General features: G+C 43.8%; 1 pseudogene; it reads right to left on the minus strand.

Annotated features, from left to right (window-relative positions):
* Window positions 1-654: 654 nt before the first annotated feature.
* LOC129624672 (ATP-binding cassette sub-family C member 4-like) lies at window positions 655-12,580 on the minus strand (annotated as a pseudogene).
* Window positions 12,581-27,811: the final 15,231 nt, after the last annotated feature.

Consider the following 27,811-nt stretch of genomic DNA (forward strand, 5'->3'; position numbering starts at 1 on the left):
GAAAGCCAAATTTCTAGCCTGTAATTAAAGTTTCACTTCTAAGCAGATTGCTAAATTTTTTAACCATTAGGAATGTAGTCTTTTAAAAAAGAATCACCTACCACCCTGACTACTTAAAGAAAATGGATTGAGGGGAATGAAGTGAACAAGTGAAATAGGTGAGGAAACTTAAGAGGTACAAACACCAATTTATCAAATAAATAAAAGGGGATTGGGAGAAAAGATAAATAAACTCTTTAAAAATAAATCACAAGATTGTAATATATAACATAGAAAATATACTCAATAATACTGGAATAACTTTTTATGGTGACAGTTGGTAACTAAAATTACTATGTACTGTATCAAATATTAAATCACTAATGATGTATACCAGAAACTAATAAAACATTATAAGCCAATCAGACTTCAATTTAAAAAATTATTTTAATTTTGCAATAAAAACTTACACATATACTTAGAAAAAGAAAAGAAAATGGATTGAAAAGCATCACCCTCATTTATAACTCAAGGTCATCACGTTGGGTATTACTAACACCTAATGGCTAACATGATGCTCTCAGGAACCAGCAAGGCTCACACAGCAGGCCTGCTTTGCAGGTCCCTGTCCACTCCGCTCAGTGCCCCCTCCTCCTGTCCCTTGCTGTGTGGTCCTCAGTGGTTGCTCTCAGCCCACAGTATCTTTGCCATCAGCAGCCACTCCTCAGCCTCCTTGGTTGAACAGAAGTAAGGGACACATGGAAGAAAGGGTTGGGAAATAAAGGCAAAAGTCCACTGCAGCTCTCAGAGAACCAGCTGTGAGTCAAGGCACAAAGCCCATTGTGGGACTCAGAGGATTCTGTTTACTTCCTGCCCATCAGCTGAGCTCCAAAGTGAAGATTTACACAAACATGTGCTTCCCAACCTCCACCTGGACCAGAGACCATCAGTAAAAGTGGCCTCAGACAAAGACAAGTGACTAGACAAGACCAGGCTACTTCTTAAGGTTCTGGAAAAAGGACATAATTCCCAGCCACTCCTCTTCTCTCAGAGGAAAGGACTGGGTGAACCCCCTCAGGCTTTCTGATGTCACCCCACTTACACACCAGCAGGTAGAGACCTCACCTCTCAGAGAGAAGCCCTGATGACTGGGGAGGTGATCTCAGTGACTCAGGCCCAGGCAGAAACTTCAGGATCCTCCTCTCCATGCTGCGGGCCCTGGACAGGTGGGGACCTGTCCTCCCCACCTGTGGTCCCTGTGGAGGTGCACACAGGGGCCAGGGGTGCTGGGAACTTGCTGGCTGTTCTGTTCTAATTAGGGATGACTTCCAAGGGCTCCACAGCCTGGTACTTGTTTCTCTGAGCAGTAGAGATACTCCTCACTTCTCATAGGACAGAGGTTTTCAAATCTCAAAATCCTGAAACCTAAAAGCCTCACCCTGGACTGGCGTCACCCTGCTTTTTCCCACTGGTGCCGCCAGGAGTACCTGGGAGGCCCTGCTCATGCTATGGGTGGAAAGAGCACACTGCTTGGGACCATGGATGATCCACAGGGCATTCTGTGCAGCCAAGGAATTGAAAGAGGGCTGGAAGTCGCCAAGGAAACACGTTTGTGTTTTAGAGACTTCTGGCTTGAGTTTATATCTTCCACTGTCTAAAATACAAAGACCAACAAGCAGTATAGATAGATCACAACATGGGAAGTTGATTCATAAAATCAAATATTTAACTAACTAGTACTGCTAATTGATCTAGCAGTACTACCACACAGATGAGCCCCTACATTTACGGTCCTCTACTCCCCACTTTTCCACCATGACCACCCAACGGCCAGTCTCCTAAAAAAGGGGTCAGGACTTTACCAGTTGCACCTTGTGCAGCCCCCAAGACCTTTCTGGACCCTCAGGTGGCTCAGATGGTAAACGGTCTGCCTCTTAGGCAGGAAACCTGGGTTTGATCCCAGGGTCAGGAAGATCCCCTGGAGAAGGAAACAGCAACCCACTCCAGTATTCTTGCCTGGAGAATTCCATGGGCAGAGGAGCCTGGTGGGCTACAGTCCATGGGGTAGTAAGGAGTGGGACACGACTGAGTGACTAACACTTTCACTTTTGGCAGGATGTATTCCAGGGGCTGGACAACTTTGAAATCAACACTCCCAGCACCACAGTGGGAATGTTTCCCTCTCAGGAAGAACTCCAGATCCTGCAGCCTCTCCCTCTATGTCTGCTTCTCCCACGAGCTGCCACAGCCAAGAAACAAAGCTCATATTAGGATGGGATCCATCCGAGGCTTACTGACCCCACCCAAGGAGCCATCAGCTCAGAAGAGCAAGGAAAACCAGCAGCTCAGTTCAAACCCAGCCACATGGGCTCTGCTTTGAGACCCACCTGACTTTAAGCTTCTTTAGCACCCAGTACCAAAGAGAAACTAGAGAACCAGGGACAGCAGAGAAAGACCTGCTCCTGATATGATCCAACACTGAACCTGGAGGCCACTCATCCAACCAGGCACCTGGCATGAGCCACAGGCACACACCAAGGCCCCAGGGTTTCTGGACAAGCAGAATTCATGAGAGCTCTTCTGTGTGAGGTCAGGAAATCCTGCAGAAACAGGCCATACCAGCTTGCCACCTGTGTATTTCAAACAGAGACTTACTGTGACTATGTGGAAATACCATCACTGGGACAGCTGCATATGGGACAAAGAAGGGCTGGGGCAGGCTGAAGGGTTCCTGTCCCCTCTCCCACCCCTGTCCTTCACAAGGCACTGCAGTACCTAGGTGGTCAGTGCCCTCTGCCCCACACACCTGTCCCACCCTATGGCACAATGCCCAATCCTCTTCTATCATCAACGAGAACTCCATCTCCCAGGATCACCCAGTCACCTGTGAGCTGACAGATTCTCTGTCTCTCCAGTTGTGTGGGTGGACTTCACCTGCCCAGCTGCCCACTCACCACAGTGCCCTTAAGTACAGCACAGCCTTTAAACAAGAGCCACACCACCCACCTGTAAACCACCTGACCCATCACCTCACCCCAACACAAGGGACTGAGGACAGCTCACACCTTCTCCACCTAAAACACCCCTTTCTCAGCAACTGCATTTTCCATCCCTCCTGCCCTCACATGCTCACAGGCCGCCCGTGTCCCTAAGGCAGTGCTAAGGGACCATGGAGAGCACGAGCCACCCAGGGGGGTCTGCAGCAGACCTCCAGCAGGCTCAGCCAGAACAGGGGGGCTGATGGAACTGTGTCCCCAGATGGACTGTCTCACTGGGGGCTTGACCCAGGATCTTCAGGGTCATGGGGGTCACTGACCTCACAACTTTCTGCCTTTAGTTTTCCCTGCACATACCCTCCTCCAACTTCTGCCAATGCCAGGATACCAGGATCCCCCTTCAACCAGCAAACCACCCCCACAGCCAGGACGGAAACCAGCATGGAGGGTGCACAGAATTCATGGTGAAGTTGAAGCTCCTCCCACGTTGGGGTCTGGCCTGGATGACCTGGCCTATGGGGAGGGGGCACCCTAGGGAAGGGTGTGCCAGGGACACCCCAGGGAAGAGCTCTTGGGCGCTCTGGCAGCTCCAGCCCAGATGCAAGTCCCCAAGTTCTGTTCCACAGGAACGGGATGATCCTTTCTTAGAAAGCATATATCAGATGTGACCTGGAAAAGTCAACAATTACTTGCTGAGCACCTGTAAAATGTCTTACATTATTCTGGACTCGACTCCAAGTTTGAGTGAGTAACAGTTGCTCAGTCATGTCCAACTTTTTGCGACCCCCTGGACTGGAGCATGCCAGGCTCCTCTGTTCATGGAATTCTCCAGGAAAGAATACTGGAGTGGATCGCCATTTCCTTCTCCAGGGGATCTTCCTGACCCAGGGACTGAACATGGGTCTCCTGCATTGCAAGCAGATTTTTCTGAGCACCAGGGAAGCCTACTATTAAGAGACATTTCTAAGTATAAGGACAGGTCAATTTAAAAAGTATCAGCAGATATGTATTTGACTTTATCTTACAATCCATAGGCAATACATTAGAATATCCATACACCTTTTTCAAAGGAATACCCGAGACAGAAGTAGCAATAAAGTTATAAATGACAGTCATCAGATGAAATTATTTAGATGAAGCTTGTCTCTCTCAAAGAGATGGGGACTGGGCAAGTGGTCAGGAAGGAAATACAATGTGCTTTTAACTTTGTATGAAAAATAATGCTCAGTTCCATGTTGCTGAACATAGGTCTGTTGTTGCCACATAAATCCTCTACTTCAAATTACTGTCCGAATGCTTTATTAAAACTCTGCTTCTGGCCTTTGTTTTGGAATCTGTTACATTTGTTGCCATCTCCTGATCACTGTTCTCTGAACTTTACTTCCTCAAAACCGCAGGACACTATTCCCTGAGGTTGTAAGATCTTCTTTTGTCAAGGATCACTCAATATTTATATTGAGCACCAAAAACATCCTAACATGGCATAAAATATCTTTCCGGTGCTGCTCTCCTTCCATTACACCATATTTTAATCAGTTAAAAGAGAAATAGTAATCTCCATAGGTCAAGCCCTTTAAGAATCTGTCTATTCTAAAGATAAATACAACTGCTGATCTACATCATGATTCCTAGATGAGATTTACCCTTAGACTTTAAACCACTGTCCTCTCCCTGCCTCAGTCCATCTATCTCAGGACTGACCCACATATACTCAAAATCAATGCACTGTATGGAAAAAGTTTTACCTCAAGAAATGTTAACATTCCCCAAACTAAGTAGGATTTCCCATAACACTTTACAATTGCTTTCTTTTTTTTTTTTTAATTTTATTTATTTTTAGACTTTACATAACTGTATTAGTTTTGCCAAATATCAAAATGAATCCGCCACAGGTACACATGTGTTCCCCATCCCGAACCCCCCTCCCTCCTCCCTCCCCATTCCATCCCTCTGGGTCGTCCCAGTGCACCAGCCCCAAGCATCCAGTATCGTGCATCTTTCTTTAAAGAAGGCTCCCAAGCATCTCTCTAGGCTCTCAACACTTCTTGATCCCAGTACCTGCGAAGAAAGACAAAGAACAGTGAGGAACAGCCCTGCCACAGGAAAACAGGGGAGGGACAGAGTAGAGGACAAGCCTTCACTACAGGGCACTCCGTAGCTGCCCATAGATGCTGGCTAACTGCTCGCAGGGCTCCCAAAAGATGAGCAGTGCAGACACTGAAGCACCAGGAAAAGCATCAGACCAGGTCTTAAGAGAAAAGTCCCAGATTCTAGAAACAAGTTCCTGCTAAGCTTTGCTGAACTCACAGGTCATGAGCAGCTCAGAAGGGCAGACACTGTCCTCCAGGGACCCCACCTCTGGGGACAGAGCTAGGTCTCCAGGGCCATGGCTGTGGGCTCCCTCCATGTCCACACACACAGGGAACACAGGCTCCCCCAGCCTCCAAAGTGGGCTGAGCCTGGGGTCAGCGTGAAGGGGTGAGGGTTCAGTGTCAGGGAAGGAGGCTCAGAAGATCCTGGAGGAAGGAAAGGCCCCTCCCCACAAGCCTTTAGCCTCATGGAGAAATTCTCACTCTTCTAACCGTACTCCCTCCTGCCTGTGCTCACCCTTGCAGCTCTTCTCCAAGGTGCTGGGAGTGATCTTCCGGAAGCACTAGGTACATGTCATCTTTTTCTAATTTCCATTTATGACCAATTTTAAACAAGGGGTTTAGCCACCTGTTAAACATTAAAAGAAGAGTGACATATATTCAAATTACATATCTTTAACTAGAATCCTACATTCATGGACATTGTTTAAAAAAAGTCTACATTTTATCTATACAAAGATGTAGGGAGAAAATTAGATATATACTTACAAACACATATATTAGGGTATCGATAAGTTTTATTCTGGTTTACACAGAATAAAACTTAACTAAAATACCCTGTTTGTGGTCTATTGAACATACATTGTAAGTGAAGTGAAGTGAAGTTGCTCAGTCGTGTCTGACTCTTTGCCACCCGGTGGACTGTAGCCCACCAGGCTCCTCTGTCTATGGGATTCTCCAGGCAAGGATACTAGAGTGGGTTGCCATTTCCTTCTCCAGGGGATCTTCCTGACCCAGGGATCGAACTCGGGTCTCCCACATTGCAGGCAGACGCTCTACCCTCTGAGCCACCAAAGAACATGCATTGTACATCTACTTTAATTATTAAGAAAAATACATTCAGAAATCAAAATAATGTTACCTTGGTTCAGGAGCACACAATAGAGCTGAATGGCCATTGTGAATAAGGCTGTAGATAGTCCCTGTATTACCAAGCACTTACATTTTCTGACCTGTATCAGACTCAAGGATTTTGCTGTTGTTTTTAAGTGGCTAAGTCCTGCCTGACTGGTTTTGTGACCCCATGGACTGCGGCCCTCCAGGCTCCTCTATCCATGGGATTTCCCAGTCAAGGATACTGGAGTGGGTTGCCATTTCCTTCTCCAGGGGATCTTCTTGGCTCAGGGATCGAGCCCATGTCTCCTGCACTGGCAGATGGATTCTTTACCACTGAGCCACCAGGGAAGCCCACCAGACTCAAGAATGCCTCAGTCACATCCACATAAGATGCAACCTTGCGGTCTCATGACCTCCTTAGTTCAGCTAATAACACAAAGGGAATTTTACAGGGAATCACGTTACAATACACCGCCCTGAGTCCAACAGGCTCTGGACCCTGACCTCCTTACATCCCTGTCAGACTCCCCTCACATGAGCCTCTTTCTGACCCCGACCGTCTGAAGATATCCTAAAGATAAGTAACATCTTTCCAACTAAAATGAATACATTGATTTTTCTTATAGTCCTTCCTATAATTGAAGCAGAAATTGCTAGAGAGTGTAAGACTTTTTTCTAATTTCAATTTTTAATTCCTTTTTTAATTTCAATTTTTCTCTTCTCAAGTAAGCATCTCACTCTGTGCTCCAATTTCCAGGCATTCAGAGGAATCCCTTCCTGGTCTGGAAGGTCATAAAACATTCAGACCCAGGACAAGACAATTATTAACTACTGTCCAGTTTATCAAGAGAAACCTCCAAGAAGACCATTAGCACTTAAAACATACATTTGGTCCCTAAATAATGGTCTGAGGTTTTGAGAAAGGGTCGAGGGCTGGCGTTGCAATGTCTAGAGAAACTGAGAAACTGGGGGATCCAAGAAAGCCATAAAATCGACAGACTGGACATTGTGACGTTTACATTAATTGGTCAAAAATGACGTATATTAAAGTCATGAATCAACCCAAAATGTACAGATCAATACTAGAAAAGATATAAAACTGCTATAATCCTTGCCTTTGGGGGGCCCTTCACCCCCTCTCAGAGTCTATGCTGAGGACTCTGTATCTCTATCTTATAAAATAAACTTTGCCTCTGTGTTTGCGAGTTTCCCGGAATTCATTCTTAGGTTTCATGAACAGAACTCAGGTTTCACGTTTCATTATCACTTCCTGGCTGATTAGTTTCTTTTCAAATGTAACACAAGTCTTTCATAAGGGCTGAAATTTTACTGACTGTGGGATCTGCCACCTTCAGCCTCAATCAGGGAATAAATATAGCCCCCTATACTTTCAGGAAACTCCACTAACAGCTGAGAACATCACCAAACTACCGTGTAATCCCTTCATGCCCAGGCTTCTGCCCAGGGACAAGAAGATTATCCCCATTGCCACCCCACCCCAGCAAAGGCTTATGTGTTAGTCAAATCCCTATTTTCTTGGGACCCAATCAATATATCCGATGAGCCCTCCACCTCCAGACACTGACCATGCCCAAGGGCTCTGGGAACAGGATCATACCAAGCCTGGGGGGTTCTGGTCTGTGGAGGCAGTATCCTGGATGGAAGGGCGCCATCATTAATCTAAACATGACTCAAGAAAACCCAAACACAGTGCACCCCTGAGGGTCCTCGAGGCCCCTGGGGCAAGGACCACCCACATTAGGCCATCAACTGTCTCCAAGAAAACTCTACTAGTGGATACTGGCTATAGGAGGTGCACACCCTGATCAGGTCACATTCAGATTTTAATTACACTCACCCCACCTCCCATCTAAATGGAGCCATTCATCTAGTCAGGAGGGAGCTGGACTGGACTGGTAATAGAAGTAGTTGTCATTCTTGTAGTATCCTTGGTGAGCCTAGCACAAGGAACAATTTATAAAGCCAAAGCTACTAAAAAAAAAAACAAAAACAAAAACAAAAAAGGGCACCCGAAAAAAAAAAGGGGGGCACCCGAACATTGGCCTGGGCAACTAAAGAACCCAGCTCTAACTTTAGAAAGATGAAATTTTCACTGGGCCTCTGGTCTACATGACAATGACCGCTGCATAGCTCCTGATTACCTTCTGGCTGATCAAGGAGGAGTTTGTGCCCTTGCAACTATTTCCTGTTGTTTCTATGTTAACATGAGTGGTCAAGTAGAAGACAGTGTAACCTGACTGTTAAAGAAGGCTGCTTGCAGACAGAGAAGGATGAATATCATATGATATTGCTTATATACGGAATGTATATAAATGAATTCTTTAAAAAATAGACTTAGAGTCACAGATGTAGAAAAAAAAAAAAAAGCTATGGTTACCAGGGGGTGAGAGGAGGGACAAATTGGGACACTGGGATTGACATACACACACTGTAATATATAAAACAGATAACTAAGAAGGACCTACTGTATAGCACAGAGAACTCTATTCTATACTCTGTAATGGCCTACATAGGAAAATAATCTAAAAAAGAGTGTGTATATGCATATGCATAAGAGATTCACTTTGCTGTTGAGCAGAAACTAACACAACATTGTTAATCAACTATATGCCAATAAAAATTCAAAGAGAAAGTCGCTTGATCCAATACTCAGAAGGGCCCTGACTGAACAAATTTGGGACAGTATCAAAAAGGTAATCTCAGCTTCCTGGGCTTCTGCCATTCTTAGGACCCCTTACAATTATTCTCCTCCTGCTTTTTGGTTTGTGTATCCCCAACTGCCTCATTAGTTTTACCTGGTCTTTATCTGGGTGTGAGAATTGGGACTTCAGCCAGGTGACAATCATATTTAGTTTAGCTATCCACTCCAGTATTCTTGCTTGGAGAATCCCATGGAGAGAAGAGCCTGGCAGGCTACAGTCCATGGGGTCACAAAGAGCTGGACATGACTGAGTGACTAACTCACTCTCACTTCCTGTTTCTGTCTGAGTCTCAGGCTCAAAGGAGGAACTTACAGAGAAAAATAAAAACTGGTTAGAACTAGCTATTGGGGAAGGAAATGGCAACCCACTCCAGTATTCTTGCCTAGAGAATCCCGCAGACACAGGAGCCTGGAGGGCTGCTGTTCACAGGGTCGCACAGAGTCAGACACGACTGAAGTGACTTAGCCTGCATGCATGCATTGGAGAAGGACATGGTGACCCACTCCAGTGTTCTTGCCTGGAGAATCCCGCAGACAAAGGAGCCTGGTGGGCTGCCATCTATGGGGTTGCACAGAGTCAGATACGACTGAAGTGACTTAGCAGCAGCAGCAGCAGAACTAGCTAGGCCCAAAATTGGGGAAGGAAATGGCAACCCACTCCAGTACTCTTGCCTGGGGATTTCCATGGACAGAGGACCTGGTGGGCTACATTCTACGGGGTTGCAAAGAATTGGCCACTATTGTGCAACTAACTTTCACTTTCAGGCCCAAATGGGGAAAAACCTAACCTCCCCTAGACTCTGAGCCTCATTTATGCATTCTCTGTAATATATTAGTATGCTAAATGGCATACTCACCCATGCCATGACAGTTGACAATGGTCATGACAACAACACACACAAGGACTAAAAATGAGTGCTTCCTCAGTTTCAGGTCCAAACCACACCCTTGTTCTCAGATAAGTCATGAATACTCCTCTCTCTCTTGATTCAATTTCCTAGCTTTTACCTTGACCCAAATTGGGTTGAGAAGTTGATTTGTGAACTAAGCTCTCGCTTCTCCATTCTTTGGTCATTGAATAAAACTTGTGCTGTTCCAGTCTCACCATCAATTTAGTTATTGGCTTTGGGAATCTGAGTGGAAAAGCAACCTCTTCAGCCAAGAAAAGGGGTCTTAGCCTGGGCTCAGAGCCCAGCACAAGGAAGGAGACCAATTTGGTGACATCAGTTACATATACAAGGAACACCGTCTTCAGAGCCAGACTGCTTGACTTGGGGTCCTGCTCCATTACTTACTCGCTGTGTGGTGGTAAACAACTTACTCAACCTCTCTGCTTCAGTGCCTTCAAGTATAAAATAAGAGGTAATAGTACCTTTCCCTCCAGCAGGAAAACTGGAAATGGGTGCCTACCCAAATCAATGAAAAGTCCTCACCTTCCCATTTCCAGGCACATACACTTTGAAAATTCACAAACAGAAGGCGTTTGGAAAGTTCCTTGCCCTGCGTGAAGTTAAGGAGAATTTTTTTCTACTTTATTATTATTTACAGTAACCACACCCATATTCCTTCTTCTAGGCCCCTCTTTCCTTAAGAGCCACCAAATGGCCAAGAGATGAAGCTGCTGCTGCTAAGTTGCTGCTAAGTCGCTTCAGTGGTGTCGACTCTGTGTGACCCCATAGATGGCAGCCCACCAGGCTCCCCTGTCCTTGGGATTCTCTAGGCAAGAATACTGGAGTGGGTTGCCATTTCCTTCTCCAATGCATGAAAGTGAAGTCAAAGTGAAGTTGCTCAGTCGTGTCCGACTCTTAGCGACCCGATGGACTGCAGCCTACCAGGCTCCTCCCTCCAAGGCATTTTCCAGGCAAGAGTACTGGAGTGGGGTGCCATTGCCTTTTCCAAGAGATGAAGCTACACACACTAAATATTCCACCATCAAAACAAGCATAGGAGCCCCCAATCCCTGGAGATCCCCTGGGCTGTCCCATAAAAGAAGGAAATACTAGAAATTTGGGAAATATAAATGGGTTAGAGTCCAGAAATAAAACAACTAGTAATCATCCAAGTATGATTAAAGCCCAAAGGTTTAGGACCACATAGTTAGTGGCCCCAGCTACCACATGGAACACTTCAATTAAGAGCTGCAACTCTCTGAGCTGTTTTTCATCTGTGTGTTTCCTCTGGGCTCAGGGACCCTTCAGTGGTTTCAGGACCAAATGAATCCTGGGCAGGACCACCTGCATCAAGACCATGCACTGCTTCTCTGAAGTCTAGAGATTGGGAAAGACCTCACAGGCTTCAGGGACCCTATCCCCAGAGTGATCCCCAAAGGTGGAAGTGGAGATATCCACACTAAGGAAAGGGGCTGATCAAATAAATCCTCCAGTCCTGACTGTGTGTCCCAGGCAAAAGCAAAACGTGTTCAAGAATAGTGTTCCCAATCATTAAATAAAAAACCTTTCATGTTTTTACCCACGTGAAATTTGCCACAACTAGGAACCAGGTCATACAGTGAGAGCCATACAGGGAGAAAGGGAGAGGGAAAGAAATACATGGTCATAGACATGGGGGCAGTCTATGACCAGTGGAGCTAGAACACACAGTCACACAGGGCATGTGGGAAAAGGTGGGGACATTACTGAAAGATGGCAAAGAAGGTGGAGCACTGAAAAATGGATGCCTTCAAACTGCGGTGCTGGATAAGACTTCTGAGAGTCTCTTGGACTGCAAGGGATCAAACCAGTCAATCTTAAAGGAAATCAACCCTGAATATCCTTTGGAAGGACTGATGCTGAAGCTGAAATTCCAGTATTTTGGTCATCTGATGCAAACAGATGACTCACTGGAAAAGGGCCTGATGCTGGGAAAGATTAAGGGCAAGAGAAGAGGGTGTCAGAGGATGAGTTATAAGGATGACATCACGAATGCAATGGACATGAACTTGGGCAAACTCCAGAGATGCTGAGGGACAGAGACCAGTAGTGCTGCCATCCACGGGGTTGCAAAGAGTCGGACATGACTGAACGACTGAACAACAAAGGTCCAGGGCACTAATTAGATTAAGGAAGCTGTTCATAAGCTGCTTGCTTGGGGCTGGGGACAGGGATATGGGGTGGGGGTCTGAGGCTTCAGTTCAGAACTGAGAATTCCTGAGCAGATGAGGGGAAGCCAGTAAGAGTAGAGGCGGGGTGTTCAGTGCATTTTCCCACTGGGCTGTGATTCCCACTACCTCCCCACCCGCCCCGCCTTGGGCAGCCTTCCCGCTTCCTGCTCTCTGGCTCTGGAGGGGCTGCCGGCAGCAAGGCAAGGAGACCCTGTAGCTCTGCCACCAGGTCACCGGGTCCCCTGCCCACCCCTGCTCCCCACTTCTTTGCCCAGTCGTGCCCCGCCTTCCCAGGGTGCAGAGGAGAACAGGCCAGTGTTGGGAAGGTCCACACTCGTTTCTAAAAGGCTCGGGCAGCGGAGGGCGCCGTGACTACCGCGTATCGCGGCCGGCAGGGCGCTCACCAGAACAGGCGCGTGCAGAGGTTCGCTTTCTGCAGAGGATTGGACTTCACGCTCGGGTACAGCGGCAGCATCGTGCCGGCCGGGGCAGGTGTGGAGAGGCGCAGCGCTGCTCTGGCCGCGGTGAGGCTCTCGCTGCTCCTGGAGGCTACCGCGGGGATGCTGGAGATCAGTCCGCCTTCTGGATCTGCTGGGCGGGCCCTGAGAACCACAGGCTTCTGGGGTGGAGCACCCACAGCCCGCCTGGCCTCCGCCTCCCCCAACTGGGAAACCTCCCGGGTCGCCTCCGGGTCACCGGCTCTGCCCTGCTGTCACGGCTCTGGGATAAGTAGGGCCGTGTGTGGGGCTGCAGGACGAAGAGGCCGTTAGGCCAAAGCTTCCAGGAGCCTCATGCAAGTGGGAGGCAAGGCCACCGGCCCTTTGATGGAGGAGGGGCACCCCACTCCAGTGCTCTTGCCTGGAATCTCCCATGGATGGAGGAGCCTGGTAGGCTGTGGTCCGTGGGGTCGCTAAGAGTCGGACATGACTGAGCGACTTCACTTTCACTTTTCACTCTCATGTATTGGAGAAGGAAATGGCAACCCACTCCAGTGTTCTTGCCTGGAGAATCCAGGGACGGAGGAGCCTGGTGGGCTGCAGTCCATGGGGTCGCAGAGTCGGACACGACTGAAGTGACTTAGCGGCAGGCAGACCAGATAGCACAGCGCGAACAAACCAGCTCCAAGGATCCCACCTGGCTGCAAACTCCGCTGAAACTCCTGTTCTGAGCCCAGGCGCTCCCCCAGAAGGCAAAGAGGGGAGGCTCAGGCTCTGCCCTCCTCTGCTGCTCCGAAGCTCCCCATGGGCTGCAGGGAGGGCCTGGAGAAAGCTGGCAGAAGACATGAAGAGCCCGCATGAGATGACTTGTGGTATCTCACATGTTGCATTGTGAGGGAACCTCCGTGAGCTTTTTGCTGCCCTCTTAGATTGGTAAAGGGGACTCTGGTGGGAGAGAAACTGCCTCCTAATTTCTTTCATCATGTGTTCAGAACCTAGGTAAGTAACAGTGACATATGTCGCAAAATACATATGTAAATTTCTGGGACCTCACCTTACTTTGAACTCTAAAAATGCCCTGTTCAAGAAGGCATTTTCCCTATTGTACAGATAAGAAAGATGAGGCTCAAGGGCAGCACTTGACAAGGTCTTGGACCCAAGTTTGGGGTTCAACATGGTTGTCTCACTGATAGATGGACAGTGTGTGTGAAAGTGCCTAGAATATGCTGTGTGAATGAATGAATGACTGCAGGACTGAATGAATAAAATCTTGGGTTCCAACTCATAAGTGTTTAATTACAAGCTCAACAGTTTCTCTTCCCTTCTACTCTAAGTGAAAAAAGATCAATATTTATGTACCTACAACAAGATCACCATATTATTCTTTGATAATTTCCCATATACCTTGGCTAAAATTGGTGTTATTAATAGCGGCTTTTAGCTTCAGTTATGAAAGATGAAAAGATAAGTTCTAGAAAACTGGTGTACAGCAATGTGATAATATTGTTGTGTACTTTTAATTTGCTTAAAGAGTAGTAGTTCTCAACATAAAAAAGAAAAAAAAAAAAAAAAGGAAAATGGCAAAAGCCGAAGTGATGGACATGTTGATTGGCTTGGTTGTGATAGCTTATGGTGAATGGTGTTGAATTTGTGATCTCCAAAGTAGAAGATTTAGCTTCGGGACCAGGAACCAGGATTGATCACTCAAGAGTTTTTGTGTAGCAGAGTTTTATTAAACTATGAAAAGGGACAGAGAAATCTTCTGACATAGACCTCAGAAGGGGGCCGGAGGGCGGGGGATGGAGAGTGCCCCCACTAGGTAGTCTTATCAAGGCCTTATATATTTTATTAGACCCACTCCCACAACATACATTTGAAGATGACAGGATTAGTCAGAACATTCTCAAGAAGGAAACACACGTCCTGGAGTTAGCTACATTGTTATATTGACTACCATAAAGCAATGTAGGGAAAAAAAGCTTATCTTTTTCTCCTTGAGATCCCCAGACCCTTTTCTTCTTCTTGAGGGCTCCAGACCCCTTTTTCCTCCTCGAGGATCCTGGACTTATCAACCTACCTAGGAAGTGACTTTCAGTTGTGATGAATATTTCACAATGTATATGTAAATCAAGTCATCAGGTTGAACATCTAGGTATGTATAATATTTGTCAATTATACCTTAATGCCAGAGGAGAAATTGATTTTAAAGAAACTCTTAATATATTCAAACATTTTTAATGAGTCAAACATATAAGAATGCAAGGTGTTGATAATTTTGTATCGATGGGCATGATGAGAATTTATTATACTATTTTCTTGCTTTTCATGCATGTTTGAAATTTTTTGTTGCAAAAAATAAAAGTGATTAGAGCTGAAAATTGTAATTTTTCAATAGCCTACCTTTCTGGTATTAGCTCTCTCTCAGATAATGCAATCCACAATGTATGGTACCAGACTTCTCCTGATTTATAGTTCTCTTTTACATTCCCTACATTTTCCAGTGCTATAAACACTCAGCTACTAGTTCTACTTCAAAAATGAAGGAATTGGTTGCTAAAGTTGAAGGTCTGGTGACTTCCTTGTCAGACTGCCCAGACTGTTCTGTCCGGTCCCCACAACTATTTCAGGACCCTAAATAATTAGCCATCTCCAAACTGCCAAATACATTCAATCCCTTCAGCTTCTGCTGTCTTTTATTTATTTATTTATTTTTTAACTAAAATCTTTTGAAACTTCTTAGCATCCTCTTCTGGACATAAACTAACATGGTATTTATAAGAGACACTGAAAACCAGTGTTGACTTGTACAGAGAAGACTGAATCTGAAGCCAGGGGACTAGAGATTTAGATACTTTCCTTTTTACCTAACCTTTCTGACCTAACTGTTTTCAGGTTTACAAATGGTGAGGGTTTTTTTTGTTTTTTTTTTTTTTAATTTTATTTTTGCTGGGGCTAGAAAGAGAAAACCTCTTTCCTTTCTGATTAGGGACTTATAAGGATATGATCCATTACTGCTGGTAGCCATGCCTCCCATTCACATGAAGAGTCCATAAAGAGTAAAGCAGCAGCCCAAAGTGAAGTCATACACTCAACAACTATTTATTAAACACCTACTGTGTGCCATGAACTGTTCTAGGAGTTAGGGACATATAAGTGAACAGCATGGTGATATAAAGGAGAGTCTGCTGCTGCTAAATTGCTTCAGTCATGTCCAACTCTGTGTGACCCCATAGATGGAAGCCCACCAGGCTCCGCTGTCCCTGGGATTCTCCAGGCAAGAATACTGGAGTGGGTTGACATTTCCTTCTCCAATGCATGAAAGAGAAAAGTGAAAGTGAAGTCGCTCAGTCCTATCTGACTCTTAGCGACCCCATGGACTACAGCCTACCAGGCTCCTCCGTCCATGGATTTTCCTGGCAAGAGTACTGGAGAGGGGTGCCATTGCCTTCTCCGAAAGGAGAGTCTAGGTGGCATCAAATCTCTGGGGTTCCTGAGGCCATTAGGTTTCCTCCTTAGATTATGGGACCTGCTGGAGCAGGAGCTGTCACTTTCCAGCTCATGTCCTCTGACTCTTCTCCAGGACTAAGGAGTTCTCAACTCTATGCTGAAGGGCCTTTTTCCGGCTGTGGGAACACATTGGGACCATAGGCAAGCAAGTCCAAACCCCTGGATTCAACCCTCAACCAGTGATGGATGGGGAGCTGGGAGATAAATGCCCCAGTGCCCTTGTCTGTGAGTTGGAACAATTCTGTCTCTCAGCACTCTAAGTAGCAGGAAAGAGCCCAGTTGCCTAAGCAGTAACTTGTTAACACAGTTTTCATTGGCTTCTTTCCCTTCTCTGTCTCACTTCTTCACTCCCTACAAATGTTTTCCTGGGATCACTTATAAAATAAACTCCTCCCACTCAAATCCTTCTCATAGTCTGCTACCAGGGAATCTAAACTATGACACTTACCAGAAACATCCTTCTAATTACTGAAAAGTATATTCACTCCCTGGAAATGGCAACCCACTCCAGTATTCTTGCCTGAAGAATCCCCATTGACAGAGGAGCCTGGCGAGCTACAGTCCATGGTGTCACAAAAAGTCGGACACAGCTGAAGTGACTTAGTGTGCAAAACCCATAAAAGCCCTAGCTAATACTATAAACCTTGGATTACCCCATACAGTAGCACTATCTACATGATAATTTTGAGGACTTGAAATGCATCTGATCCAAATTTGAGATGTGCCATAACTGTAAGATAAGATACACAATAGATTTCAAAGAGAACAAAAAACATTTTTTTTCTCATTAATGATTTTTATATTGATTATACATTAATATAGTATTTTGGACACACTGGTGTAAAAATGTCTTACTGATATTATCTTTACTTGTTCCTTTTAAAATGGCTACTACAAATTTAACATTACAGATGTGGTTCACTTTTTATTTCTACGGACAGGACTGCTGTAAGCAATGAACAGGCTCTGGCACCACAAATTCCTCACAGTCAAGAAAGCAAATTAATAACATTCATGTTATTATACAAATAACCTTGAATGTGATCTAATTCATGGAAATAAATCATCCTCACATTTCAGAACTTTGTTACTAGTAATAAATTACTTGTGTCACTTCCCACTGGCTCTCAGACATACTTGCATTATGACACTTTCACAGAGAGTCCTGGTATAAAAACTTAAACCAAATTCCTTATTTGGGGTCAATATATTCTACTTGATCTTCCTTTAAGATGTTATAATAATAATGGAAACTTGAGTTATTTTGTTCTCAGTTCATTTGGAACACTAGTCCATTACTGAGATGAGTTGTCCAGAAACTGTTAAGAGTTGACAAAGATGTCCTCAGAAAAGAATATACATAAAAAATTGAAATTCCTACTTTCATTAGGCTCACAATCTAGAAAAAGAATAGGTAAAAAGGAAATTTCAGCAAAAGAGTAAAAAATAATAAAATAACACAAACATATTCATACTTACCCTGTTAAATTAAGGATGTTTCGTGCTGCTGCTGGTGCTGATTGTGTCACACAGTTTCACGCTTCAAATGTTTTTCAGCGAAATAAAGAGGCCTAATAGTCATCAAAAAAAAAAAAAAAAAACAACAACAACAACAACAAAAAACAGAAAAACCAGAATACCCCATCCTAATGAAGGCAAAGTCTGATAGGCACTGCAGTATATTATTGACAAAATATAAATTAGAATTGTTTTTCAGAAAATAATCTAACAATATTTACTTATCATTAAGAGCCTTAAAAATGTTCATTCTTTTTGACTCAATAAGATTTCCACCTTGAAGATGAAGAAGATAAAAAGTCAGCTATAGCCAGCTGCTGCTGCTAAGTCGCTTCAGTCGTGTCCGACTCTGTGCGACCCCATAGACGGCAGCCCACCAGGCTCCACCATCCCTGGGATTCTCCAGGCAAGAACACTGGAGTGGGTTGCCCTTTCCTTCTCCAAAGTGTGAAAGTGAAAAGTGAAAGAGAAGTCACTCAGTCATGTCAGACTCTTCGCGACTCCATAGACCACAGCCTCCCAGGTTCCTCTGTCCATGGGATTCTCCAGGCAAGAGGTACTGGAGTGGGGTGCTATTGCCTTCTCCAATAGCCAGCTATTTACATACATACTCAAACAGTAAATAATCTTCCTGCAGTGCAGGAGACCAGGATTCAGTGCCTGGATCAGGAAGGTCCCATGGAGAAGGCAATGGCAACCCATTCCAGGAAGTACTCTTGCCTGGAGAATTCCATGGGCAGAGGAACCTAGCAGGGTATAGTTCATAGGATCACAAAGAGTCGGGCATGACTGAGCAACTAACTCTCACTTTCATGTTTCTCAGAGCAGTGCTTATTATAATATTAGAATTTAGAAATATCCTAACTTCTAAGCTCAGCAATAGCAAAATGATTGAATAAATCATGAATCATTTTTAGAGAAGTGCTTTAGATTTCCCTGGCAGTAGAGTGGATAAGAATCCACTTGCCAATGCAGGGGACACAGGTTCAACCCCTGGTCCGGGAAAATCCCACATGCGCCCAAGGTGCAACTAAGCCCAAGCACCACAACTACTGAAGCCTGTGTGCTTAGAGCTCATGCTCCGCAACAAGAGAAGCCACTGCAATGAAAAGCCTGTTCAGTTCAGTTCAGTTGCTCAGTCATATCTGACTTTTTGCAACCTCATGGACTGCAACATGCCAGGCTTCTCTGTCCATTACCAACTCCCAGAGCTTGCTCAAACTCACAACCATTGACTCGGTGATGGGATCCAACCATCTCATCCTCTGTTCCCCTTCTCCTCCCACCTTCAATCTTTCCCAGCATCAGGGTCTTTTCCAATGAATCAGTTCTTCACATCAAGTGGCCAAAGTACTGGAGTTGCAGCTTCAGCATCAGTCCTTTCAGTGAATATTCAGGACTGATTGACTGGTTTGATCTCCTTGCAGTCCTGGGGATTCTGAAGAGTCTTCTCCAACACCACAGTTCAAAAGCATCAGTTCTTTGGGGCTCAGCTTTCTTTATGGTCCAATTCTCACATCCATACATGACTACTGGAAAAACCACAGCTTTGACTAGACAGATCTTTGTTGGCAAAGTAATGTCTCTGCTTTTTGACATGCTGTCTAGGTTGGTCACAGCTTTTCTACCAAGGAGCAAGCATCTCTTAATTTCATGGCTGCAGTCACCATCTGCAGTGATTTTGTAGCCTAAGAAAAGAAAGTCTGTCACTGTTTCCTTTGTTTCCCCATCTATTTGCCATAAAGTGATGGGATGGGATGCCATGATCTTTTTTTGAATATTGAACTTTAAGCCAGCTTTTTCACTCTCCCCTTTCACTTTCATCAAAATGCTCCTTAGTTCCTCTTCACTTTCTGCCATAAGGGTGGTATCATCTGCATATCTGAGGTTATTGATATTTCTCCCAGTAATCTTGATTCCAGCTTGTGCTTCAACCAGCCCAGCATTTCACATGATGTACTCTGCATATAAGTTAAATAAACAGTGTGACAATATACAGCCATGACAGACTCCTTTCCCAATTTGGAGCTAGTCCATTGTTCCATGTCTGGTTCCAATTCTTGCTTCTTGACCTGCATACAGATTTCTCAAGAGGCAGGTCAGTGGTCTGGTATTCCCATCTCTTAAAGAATTTTAAATAGTATCTTGCAATCCACAAAGTCAAAGGCTTTGGCATAGTCAAGAAAGCAGAAGTAGATATTTATCTGGTATTCTCTTGATTTTTCTTTGATCCAACAGATGTTAGCAATGTGGTCACTGGTTCCTCTGCCTTTTTAAAATCCAGCTTGAACCTCTGTAAGTTCTCAGTTCATGTAGTGTTGAAGCCTAGCTTGGAGAATTTTGAGAATTACTTTGCTGAGTGAGACCCCAGAGAAGCCTTCTGATGGCTGCAGCTCCAGCATGTATCTGATTCCAGCTTCTTGAGGGACCCTGAGCCAGGTCACCCAGCCAAGTTGCTCCCAGATTACTGACTGTAAGAAATTTTGCAAGATTTTGAGTATCCAGGAGTTTCTGCTGAGGCGTGAGTCAGCAGTGGCCTGCTGCTGAGTTAGGGGCACTGAATGCAACATTGTGTGCACAAGTCCTTTTGAAGGAGGTCTCCATTATCTTCATTACCCCACTATAGTTTGGTCTTAGGACAAACAACAGAGAGAGAACACGGCCCTGCCCATCAACATAAAATTGTATTAAAGATTTACTGAGCATTGCCCCACCCATCAGAACAAGACCCAGTTTCCCAGGAGGCTTCCATAAGCCTCTTATCCTTATCCATCAGAGGCCAGACAGAAGGAAAACCACAATCACAGAAAACTAACCAAACTGATCACATGGATCAGAGCTTTGTCTAACTCAATGAAACTATGAGCCATGCCATGTAGGGCCACCCAAGATGGATGGGTCATGGTGGAGAGTTCTCACAAAACATGGTCCACTGGAGAAGCAAAAGGCAAATCACTTCAGTATTCTTGCCTTGGGAACCCCATGAACAGTATGAATAGCTCATGTTCCACAACAAACAGTAGCCCCCACTCACCACAACTAGAGAAAACCCAGGCATCAACAGCAAAAATGGTACTGAAAGCTTTGAACAAAGACCAAAATGGGAGGAGATCTTTAAAAAGCTGGATGCTGAGAGTGTACTGATGAAAGCAACAAAGAAGTTGTGAGGTATTCTGGCAAAGAAGCTATTAGGCTCTGCCGGCCATTCCTATTCCTTCATTTCTCTTTCATGGCAAAATATGTTGTGTATCACCTGTCAGCTCAGAATCAGCCCACTGTGTATTGACTTATCTTTACTGCACTGACAGCTAATACCTTTTTCAGACTCAACTGTAGATTCTTTCTGGATTCTTACTTTGTAGTAGGTTTTTCTGGATTCTGCCTGGTGATGGTATTTTACTATTGACCAGAGTCTACCACACAGAGGAATTGAGATCAAAGTGATAGGTTTTTTTGGAGGGGAGGGTGGGGGAGGGGGTTGTTTGTTTTACTCCCTGCAGTGGGTTTCTCTGGATTCTGTGTGATGACAGTATTTTACTATTGACAACAATCTACCAGGTGAAAGATCCACGGTAAGGTGATAGCTTTAGAAAAGAAGTGACTGGGAAAGAGCAACTGGCCTTTGGTTCAAAGCTGGTAGTCTTGGTTCAAGAGACTGTGGTGCTACCTCTTCAAATGAGCTGATCTGTAAGGATACATTTAACTCCATGTCATGTAGCCACACAAAGTTCAGAATCAAATTATGTAGTATAGCTTGCTTGTATCCCATGAGAGACGCCACTCTGTCTAAATTGAGATCAAATTCTGGACTAAAAGTTTTGATACCTTTATGCCTATGTCATTGATCATTCTGCAACAGCGGAGAGATTTAAGTTTCTACTCATTAGTCAAAACAGCCAGGGAGGCTATTTCTAGCACATATCTAGACGTCCTATTGAATCATAACCTTTACTCTGCTAACCTCAAACCACTTTTCTTATTTCAAATTTATAATTTCACCCAGCAACTGAGTATCAAGTATTGCCATCCATCTCTATCAGTCAACTTGTTCAGTTTCCATAAAATAATCATCTCTGTATCATAATGGCCCTTCTTTGTAGATCCATTTAGGTGTTTTATTACATTTTCCTCCACTGTTTAAAAAAATAGAAGATGGAAAGTATCGATATGCTAATATTAGCAACAATACAATTAATGTAAATATGGAGAGAGCATGAAATGAAAGAAAGGAGGTGCCTCTTCAGTCTGGATTGGGTGCGTATTTGAAGGAAGCTGGTTCGTTATGTATTTAATTTTTAAGGAAGAGAAACCATTTTTTTGAACTTATGAAATATCTAGGGCAGCTTTATTCAAACTACCAAAATTTGGAAGCAATCATGATATCCTTCAACAAGTGAATGGACAAACTGGTTCATCCAGGCAATGGAGTACTACTCAGCACTAAAAACAAATGAGCTACCAACACATGAAACAACATGGAGGAAACATAAATGCTCATTACTAAGTGAAAGGAGTCAGTCTGAAAAGGCTACATGCTGTATGATTCTAACTATATGACAAAAAGACAAAACTATGGAGACAGTAAATGATCAGTGTTGTCAGAGGGTGGAGGTGGGATGAGATGAGAGATGAGTAGATGGAGCACAGGGGATTTTTAAGGCAATAAAACTACTCTGTATTATACCACAATGATGGAAATGGTATCATACATTTGTCTAAACCCATGGAATGCACGACTCCAAGAGTGAACCCTGATGTAAACTATGGATTTGGGGTGACTGATGTGTCTCTATAGATTCATCAGATGTAGCAAATCTTTTGCTCTATGTTGATAGTGGGGAGGCTATGGGGTTTGGGGGCAGGAGAGAGAAGGAAATCTCTGTGCCTTCCCCACCTCACCTCCCCTAGAAAGAAAAATCTGTGAAATGCTTGTGAGACACTGATGATTATACATTCAAACTTCCCTGGTCTTCCAGTGGTTAAGAATCCACCTGCCAACGCAGGAGACGTGGGTTCTATCCCTGCCCTTGGGAGATCCCACAGGCTGTGTAACCTGCACTCTAGAGCCTGCGGTCTGCAACTACTGAGCTCACAAACCATAACTCCTGAAGCATGTGAGCCCTAGGGCCTGTGCTCCACAAAAGGAGAAGCCACTGCGATGAGAAGCCCATGTACCACAATGAAGAGTAGCCCCTGCCCACCACAGGTGAGAAAGCCCATGCATAGCAACAAAGACCCAGCATGGCTAAAATTAAAATAAACAAATAAATAACAATATTTTAAAGTGAAGTGTTATAATAGAGGAAATGAGATTTTTAAAGTTATAGATTGAGATTCATATTAATAAAATGTCGCATTGATCCCTTATAGTATTTCTTAGACTTATAAATCATATGATAACTTTCTTCAATTTAATCAAGAAAATAAGAAACTTCTACCCTTTATTTTAAAATTTTAAAAATAACTTATGAAACACTGTGTTAGTCACTCAGTCATGTCCGAATCTTTGTGACCCCACAGACTGTAGCCCACCAGGCTTCTCTGTCCATGGAATTCTCCAGGCAGGAATACTGGAGTCAATTGCCATTCCCTTCTCCAGAGGAACTTCCCAACCCAGGGATTGAACCCTGGTCTCCTGCCTCACAGGCAGATTCTTTACCATTTGAGCTACAGGGAAGTCTTATAAAACACTACCAGAGTTATAATCTTCTTCCCACCCCTTGCAAATCAAGTCCATTTTGCTTCATTAAAATTTCTGTTTATTAAATATAACTTCAGTGAAATTAAGAGAAATAGAATTTGAGGTAAGAAATACAACTATAAAATTAATTTGTACTGCTTATTATTAATCTATATTCTTATACTCATAACATTCAGAGGTTAAAAAGCTGAAGTATTCTTTCTAAACATAAAGAACTTTAGAATTCTTTGTTTTCTGAGAAGAGACTTCTCTTGCTTTCTTTCATACAGTCTACTTTCAATTGTACTCTCAGGGAAGCTGTGGGTATAAAAGTAGCAAATTGTATCTGAATGAAATGTATTTCCTACCCTCACCAAGCATACAACTTATACTGTGTGTGCAATTCCCATTCTTAAGAGTCACACCTTTTCGTGAAGACTTTCATTATATGTGGACAACAGAAATGAAGTCCATCATGTGTCAATATTAAAACAAAAGTATTGACTTTTTATGGACATTTTCTCTAAAATGTATTGCTGATGTCCCTCCGCAGAATTTGCAGAACATAATGATAAACATTATTAACTATTTGATATCATTACCATATTATGCCATTTGGTGCAATACTCTTAGGGGCTAATGAAACATAGGTATAGGGGTTTTCAGATTTATTTATATACACTTACTAACAACAAATCAAGTTTTAAAAATTTCACATCTTTTTTTAATATTTTTTATTTCTTATCTTGTCTAATAATACTTTATTTTTTACTACTTTTAAACTAGCTTATGAAGTAAGATTTAATAGGCTTTAAAATAAGGACCTGAGGATTTCTGCTAGGAATAATTATGAGTTTGCAGATCTAATTTTGGCAACTTAGATGCCTCTTGGTGTCAGATGTCTTCTGTGAGACTGAAATTACCCAAGGATGACAGCTGGAAAAGTGAATGTTATCAGAAGGTGCTTTGGTTTACTAATGGCTTCATGAAAGTGAAGGTGAAAGTGAAAGTTGGTCAGTCATGTCGGACTCTGCAACCGTGGAATTCTCCAGGCCAGAATACTGGAGTGGGTGGCCTTTCCCTTCTCCAGGAAATCTTCCCAACCCAGGGATTGAACCCAGGTCTCCCTCACTGCAGGCAAATTCTTTACCAGCTGAGCCACCAGGGAAGCCCATGGCTTTATAAGTGTTCCTAAATGATTAGTAAATTTCCTCTCTTCTTTTGACATGAAATAGTTTAAGAATGCTAAAAATATTCCCCAATTTTATTTTTTAAATGTAAATACTTCTCAAATGGATTACATATAAAGTATTCACACTTATCTATCATTATTTAAGGATGTTCATTAAAGAATAAGATATACAGAAACAAAGAGAAAGAGGGAGAGAGAAGCCCAAGGCTGAGACCTGAGATCGTTCGGCATTCACAGGTAGAGACTCACCCAAGGAGACTGAGGAGGGAGAGACAGTGCAGTCACTGAAGCACAGGAGAAGCTGGAGCTCATGCCTCTGAGAGGCTGGGAAGTTGAAGACAGAGAGTACCAACTGGATTTGGCAAAGACAGACAGGGGTTTTGGTGACTTAGGAAAAGCACTATTTTAAAGAGAAACAGATTGAAGCCTTTTAAAGATGTGTTGAGCAGAGAACTGTGTCTGAAGGTGTGGAAAAGTGGTTGTACACAGCTCCTGTGAGAAATTTTGCTCTGGGGAGGAACAGAAAACAGAAAAGGAAGAAACTGCAGGACTATAACCTGCCGGAGAGACTGCCTAGGCGAATATTCAAATGTTGATTAGAGATATAAAGAGTAATAGCATGAGGATAGCTCAGTAGGAAAATTCAGTGGAGAAAAGAGGCTGAGTAGCTTGGTTTACGCGGAAAATCGATATAACCCATGACACCAGGTTAGCTCTGACCACGGAGGCCGCAGGCGCCCTCTCGAATAGCGGAAGGTGCCCCACCCTAGACACCTTCTCGAGTGGGTGTTAGAAGTCCAGGCAAATAAATGGTCGCAGAGGATATCTGCGCTCCAGATGGAGACTTCAGCCAGAATGTGAAAAGAATGACATGGGGAGACTAAGCGTTGGTGAACAAGGCCCATAGCTTTATTTTTAACAGGGGCTTATATACCCTAAGTTGCACATAGAGGATAATAGGGGATGCAAAGTCAGCAGTCTTTGACCCTTATCAAAAACCAGGGTTTCTTTCCTGCAAATTTATCATATACAAATGGTTTAGGTGATTTACATCATCTTCTGGCCAGAAGGCCTATTAACATTTTATGACTCTTGACAAGGACTTATCAACAAAGACTTATTTTCCCTAAGAGTAATTATTTTAAGGTTTGGTGCCATCTTCCAAAGATAAAATTGCATTCCTATAGGGCGGATGTATAATGGGTTTACAACAAAGGAAATAATTTATTACCTTAAGGGTCTAAAGTTACTAACACCAAGGACACTACTTATTTTTTCTACATACCAACTATATTAATTAATACACATTCAAGGATACAATTCAGGGGATGTGAAAACTTGGCAACAAGCATTGGTTCATCAATGAAATCTTTTACTAGTTTTATTCTGACAGTTTCCAACTCTCTGAGAGGCTCTAAGCTATTTGAATATCTTAAGCTTCCCCTGCCTCTCGAGGCTGGGAGACTGTAAAAAATCGTATGCATAGCTGTAGGAGTCCAGGTAAACTTGTCAGGTGAGTTAGAGAGCCATCTGAAGGGTTTGGATTTAATCACTACTAATTGCCCAGGAACTTTATTAATTGGAGCTGTAAGTTAACTCTTTGACAGAGAGTGCGAGATGGTGGTGGGGGACAGCCCCAAGTAAAGTCAGAGGTGAGAGCACAAAGCAATAAAGTAGGCAGACTCTGTTTTTTTGGGGGTAGATGCTCGAGAATATCCGGGGGGACTCCTGAGGCTCGATCCCACCTTTGCGTATGCCGAGCCTCCTTCCTCATGACCTTTGTCACGAGTGGAATGTCTCTCGCCAGCTCCTGGCAATAACCCTTGAGGAGGCACTCATCCACACTGTAAAGTGTTCAATAGCCAGTCTAAAATAGACTGTTTGAGTAACATGGGTGAGCCGATGTTGTCAGTGTCTGCCCTGGTGCCTTCCATGTCACCCTAGCCTGACTTCCTGCAACTCTGCCTGTGGGCTTTGTCTTCCACCTGAGTCAGCTCTGCTAAAGTACAAGGCAGCCAGGAGTGCTGGGGAATTTAACGTCTTCCTCTGCTCTCCCCCGGCAGCCTTCAGTCAACAGACAAACAGGAGCTGGTGTGTGAATACCCGGACTCCCTCACTCAGGGACGTTAACCCTGAGGCTTGTGCTCCACACTGTCTCCTACGGTTTCCCAGCAGGATTGTGTTCCAGTAACCCAGCCTGGAACATACCTGATAACACATCCTGTGTGGCCCTCTCCCCCTTTCTTGTCTCACTTCCCCGCTCCATTACCAGTGTTTCCTGGGACCCCCTCCCAATAACCTATTGCATTCAAATTCTTGTCCTAGACTTTAGCTTCAGCACACCCAAACTAAGACAACCGAAAATATTCATGTAATGACATGAACCTATTATACCAATTTTGCACAAGAATGCACAAAACAAGAAACATTAAAATAAATGTTTCAAAATGATAACAATGATCATTTCTTTATTGTGGGATTATGGGTGATTAAAAAAAAAATCTTGTTTTTCCTCAAGAAAAGAAAGTGGTTTCCTTTTGGTAAAGAAGTACTGTAATTACAATATACAGATTAATAGAGATTTTGTGATTTTCAGAAGGCGGTCTTAAAAGAACAAATAAAGGGAAAGAAAGAAAGGGAAGTCGCTCAGTCATGTACAACTCTTTGCGACCCCATGGACCGTAGCCCACCAGGCTCCTATGTCCAGGGGATTTTGAAAGCAAGTGTACTGGAGTGGGTTGCCATTTCCCTCTCCAGGGGATATTCCCAACCCAGGGATCAAACAAACCCAGGTCTCCTGCATTGCAGGCAGACGCATTACCATCTGAGCCACCAGGGAACCCTAAGACAACAAAAAGTATTGCTAAAGAAAATACGGCTGCTGCTAACTTTCCCAGCAGCACATAGTAAATGAAGTACCAATATTCATATGAAAAACACACCAATGGCTATTGTTATAATTACCATTTATCGAATGTGTAACAATACCCTTTTATCATCTCACAAATCCTTGCAATACTACTGTAAGGTATGTATTAGTCTCATCTTTTTACATAAAATATAGCTCAGATAACAGTGAATTCTCCAAAGTGGGGGAAGATTTGAACCCAGATATTGGTCCCAAAGCCCATGAACTTCCTGCCACTTTGGACTGCCTCTCTCTGTACCTTCAGGTATTATTTTAGAGTCACCGACAGAAAGCTAAAGAGGAATCACTGCATCAACATTTCTTATGTGCTTGATGCAATTTAGATCTAGGAGGATAGATGTGTATAAAGACACTGTGCTGGGGCAAATGGCTTCTTCAGAGAAAGCTGAAGTGTGGTCACCAGAGTCATATTGGATAAAACAATTAGAACGTTGTGCTGTCAAACCCTGGAGGCAAGAACAGTACATCACAATGGTGAAAAAAATCAAACTCTACCACAGAGAGATGGATTTTTTTAAACTACAAGGCTGAGACATACCACAATC

This window comes from Bubalus kerabau, chromosome 12 (assembly GCF_029407905.1).
Source record: "Bubalus kerabau isolate K-KA32 ecotype Philippines breed swamp buffalo chromosome 12, PCC_UOA_SB_1v2, whole genome shotgun sequence".
In the NCBI taxonomy this organism is placed as follows: domain Eukaryota; kingdom Metazoa; phylum Chordata; class Mammalia; order Artiodactyla; family Bovidae; genus Bubalus; species Bubalus kerabau.